Source organism: Bombyx mori, chromosome 5, assembly GCF_030269925.1.
Source record: "Bombyx mori chromosome 5, ASM3026992v2".
Classification (NCBI taxonomy): domain Eukaryota; kingdom Metazoa; phylum Arthropoda; class Insecta; order Lepidoptera; family Bombycidae; genus Bombyx; species Bombyx mori.
The window spans coordinates 8,752,113-8,756,805 of NC_085111.1; the positions used below are offsets into that span (position 1 = coordinate 8,752,113).

Below are 4,693 nucleotides of genomic sequence, written 5' to 3' on the forward strand. Positions count from 1 at the left end.
TATCTAATCAACCAAACGCTTGGAAGTTTTGTGGTAGGAAGTTGACACCTTGACAGGTTACAATGCGCCCTAAGATTAATATGTAAGTTTGATAATTTATGACGCGTTTGACGTTATTACACGACATTCATGAAGACATGTTGATCTAAAGCTAGATATAATCGCGGTATATTTTCCTTACAATTTTTTTTCCTTACTTATTCGGTGGTAGCCTAAGAGGCCATTTCAGTTACGCCCGGACAGGCAGGTGAGCTCACTGGCTCATCCTGAGAGAATTTGCTAGCCCTAATAAGACCAGTGCTTCGCAGAATCTACCCCCGGATCGGAATCGCGACCCACTAAAGAGGATCTGGCGAAAAACTCAGTGGGCTGTGTCTATGGGTTAGTTCGCTCGTCGAACTCTTCGTCGTAATCGACGAGTTCGATAAGGATGATGACCGGTGCTTGAGGGTCCTAGAAGCACCAAGAGTGAATCCGGGGATCGACATGTTTCGGTCAAGCAGGACTCCATAGAACCACACCGGACTTCTTATAAATTAGGCCTAGGTCGCTTACGCAACTATTATCTTTAGATTATCGGGTTACGCGATTACAAAATATTCGCTGTGTGATAATGGACTATGTTTTGATAGTGAAAATGGAGTGCAGTGCTGTTTTCTTTTAATTTTGTTTGGTTTACATCTGCAGTACGCGTCGCTCCGCTGTGACCATCGCTAGATATTGAAAATACTCACTGAACTACAATAACAACTGTTTCTACTTAACTGTTTCTACAATAACAAAGTTTCTATTTAATCGGATAAGTAAAAAAGAACAACCAGACAATTACGAACACGGTCATTAAATTCTCTTCTATTATGTTCTTTACATTTCGCGTATTTCTTGCTTTAAATTGATATAATTATCTACTTAATATGTAGAGTATTAATGTAGTTTGCAATCAATATTCTTTATCTAATTGTTATCATTGGTAAAATATTTGATCGTGACCACGAAAACCGTATAGTATAAACAGTAGTAAACAGTACAGTATAGTATTCGAAACGTCGTCTACTATACTGTACTGCACTGCACTGCACTGTACTGCACTGTACTGTATTGTACTGTACTGTACTGTACTATACTATATTCTTAATAAAACCGCGAGTTTAATTCGTAAAATTAGTTTAAATTGTGTCTAGGATTTGCGAAAATCGAAGAAAATGCTATAAAATTCAATTCAGTTTAATTAAAACGTTAAAGGTTAAGTAGATTTGCAGTTCAGTATCACAGTGTGCATCGTACAAATAACTCGTTGTTCAAACGTTCAGGTCGGGACATTCGGCACCTAAATAAGTCTTGTCCATACGACGATATGAACAAGTTTATGAGTCATTGCACTTAGGTTGCAATGACACACAAAGTCATCTTTAGATCTAATGCAAGCCTTGGAGAAATCATGGTAGCCAAATCGACTGGTACCCCTCGATACTTACTTTCATTACTGGTGGTAGGACCTCTTGTGAGTCCGCACTGGTGGGTAGCACCGCCCCGCCTATTTCTGCCGTGAAGCAGTAATGCGTTTCGGTTTTGAAGGGTAGGGCAGCCGTTGTAACTATACTGAGACCTTAGAACTTATATCTCAAGGTGGGTGGCGCATTTACGTTGTAGATGTCTATGGGCTCCAGTAACCACTTAATATCAGGTGGGCTGTGAGATCGTCCAACCATCTAAGTAATAATAAAAAAAACTTCATGGTTTCAATTAAACAATTTTAAAAAAGGTTAATAATTAAGCTGCTGTAAGCAACTCAATAACTTCATGAAATAATTGATACTAGAGGTCCCCAGCAGTCGAAATTCGACTATAATTAATTGGAATTGTAAGTTTGTACACTATTATGATTGTATTTTATACTTCTATAATCACAAATTTCGCCAAGACTACACTAAAAAATATATTAACAAAGACAAACAATATTTAATCTATTCACAATTTGACAACAGACGTCAAGAACAAAAGTTTGACAATAAATAGTATGCTTGCGTGTGTGCGTCAAATAGGGTAAGTCCGGGGTAGTTGGCCATAGTTTTTTCTAAGCTCTGTTAAAAATCAAATACTTTGTTTTTTTAATTATATTTATTTTTCATTAAACTTTGAAGAATCGACTATGATATTATAAACCAAAAAGTAACAATTTCTAATGAGATCACCTTATAAATTGAAGTTTTTCTTAAATCACAATTGGCCATCTCTCCCAAGGTGTCCGGGTGTGATGGCCATAGTATTAGAGGTAAAATGACCATAGCTTAATTCTAGACTTATAATTGCCTTTTGTTCTCATTTTCTACTTTTAAGTATTGTTTTCCCCTCTTCGTCACATCCGGAGCACGTCGTTTCAAATTCAGTATAGTGTTCGTGAACTCAATACTGACACTGTATATTGAAGCCACTCTTCAATGAGAAGTGTTTCCTAGTAATTTTTACCACACCCACGACAGTTGTCCTTTTCGTGTCACTTTCTTTTCTCATTTTTATCTGACAATATTTTTAATGGATTATCATATCACTAATCTCAGATAGTTTTCGAATACCTTTTTTTTTATACATTGAACAGTCCTTCTATTGTCTGTTTTTTCCTTCTTTGTTTTGACACATTTTATTACTTTTTCTTTTTTATACTTTTTTCTGCAGCAGTTTTTCTAGTTCTAGATGTGTTCTTTCGAATTAAAAAGTGTTCCAACTTGCTTTGCTCATTTACACACTTGAGTCAGTTTTTGTGGACTGGTTGATATATCCTGTAGAATTCGAGATGGGGTGTAATCTGGATTCTTACTGAACGAAGCCTCTTTCGGAGCACTCGGGTGTGAAACATTAGACATCGTGGCATTTTTAATGCATGATTTTGTGAACACGATTATAGGGCTCTAAAACAAATAAGAAAACACATTAATACTTTGCAGAAAACATCATTTCTGTAACATGGAACCATGGCCATCATACACCGACTGCACTTGGCCATCTCTCCTTTTTTTCTGGGAGAGACGGCCGCAACAAAAATTAAAACAAGCCATGACACGAAACAAACAATTTTGAGGTTTTAAAGTAGCACTGTTTGTATACTTTCCATCAAATACAAATATCACCATAATTTAAAGAAACTGATACCAAAATTGTGTAAGACATAAAACATCAAATAAATATTTACAATATTCGAAACAAAAAACAAAGGAATTACTTACTTTTTCTTCTTTTTTCGCCAAATATTTTGTCGCACCGTTGCCCTCACGCATGTCGCGCAGAAAACTAAACGTTAACCAGTGACATTTAGTGAACGATACCTTGAAATATTTTGATAGGCCGTCTCTCCCATATGGCCATCTACCCCGGACTTACCCTACATGGTATGTAGTGTGTGTAATGTTTTCTTTATTGATTTAATGTATCTTTTATGCATTATTTTAAAAAAATATTAGCATGGTGCACTTCTTCTCTATATTCTCTATAAGTGTGGAAAATTTCATATTCCTCCGTCCGCGCAATTTTCGTAAAAAGAGATACAAAGTTTTTGCTTCACGTATTAATATATAGATATAATATACGAGTATTTAAAACTTGTTTGTTAAACAAAAGTGAATCGAATAGCTGTTTTGAATTACTGCGTTTCATGTCGAACATCGGTTAAACGCAACAGTTCATAATATGACAGGTGAAGTCATTTGTATTCCAAATGTATGACGAATCAGCCATAGAACACATTATACTTATTGTGTATATACTTAGTCTGGCCATAAATACTGCTACAAAGGAAAACAAAAAAAATTCTATGGCAAATAACATTGATTACTTTTACAGTGTGTTAGTTTAATACATAAATATAAAACAATTTAAAGTATAAAAAGCTGATTCGAAGTGGTCTCCATTGGCTGCAATACAGTCCTTTAAACGTTGAGGCCAGTTATCAATAGAAGCACGCACTCTTCCATGGGAAAATTTTTCACTGCCAATCATACGGATTGTTTTAGGGACTCCAAATTATCATGGCGTTTAGAGCAAGCCGTACTCTCTAAAACTGACCATAAATCATAATTCAGCAAATTAAGATCGGGACTAGACGACGGGCAGTCTTCAGCTCTGATGAAGTCCGAAACGTTCGTTTCCAACCAAGACTGCGTAGACCGAGCTTTATGTCCTGGCGCCGAGTCTTGCTGGAAGGACCATTCTTGATTATTGAACATGGTCTTGTTAAGGGGCTTCACTACATTCTCAAGAATGGTATCTTGATACACTTGTGCCGATGTTTTGATACCTTTTTCACAAAAGTATGGCTGAGTCACTCCTTCATAGCTAATATCCCACCAAACCATCACTGAAGTTGGATAGTGCCCACGTTGCACTCTGTCGACTAATTGGGAAGCTTCCTTAGAGCTTTGAGCATAAATACGGTCATTTTGTTTGTTAAAATGTTGCTCAATTGTAAAAAAATTCTCATCCGTAAACTAAAATTTTCTATGACCTCCCTTTGCGCACCGCTTCAGTAGTTGTTTAATTTCGATTTTGTCACCCTATTCTCTTTTAAATTATCAGTTAAGAAATGACCAGTACGTCTCTTATAGGCTGCAAGTCCTAAGTCATCTTTTAAAATACGCGACATGGTTCTAGGTGCTATCTTCATCTCCCGAGATAAAATCTTTTGCTTTCGGACAGGATTTCC

General features: G+C 36.4%; 1 long non-coding RNA gene across 1 annotated transcript; it reads right to left on the reverse strand.

Annotated features, from left to right (window-relative positions):
- Positions 1-2,099: 2,099 nt before the first annotated feature.
- LOC105841434 (uncharacterized) lies at positions 2,100-3,673 on the reverse strand. The gene is made up of 2 exons (XR_005244747.2): positions 3,222-3,673; positions 2,100-2,906 (listed from the first exon to the last, which is right to left on the reverse strand). It is a non-coding gene; the product is annotated as an uncharacterized LOC105841434 (long non-coding RNA).
- Between the last annotated feature and the right edge of the window lie 1,020 nt (positions 3,674-4,693).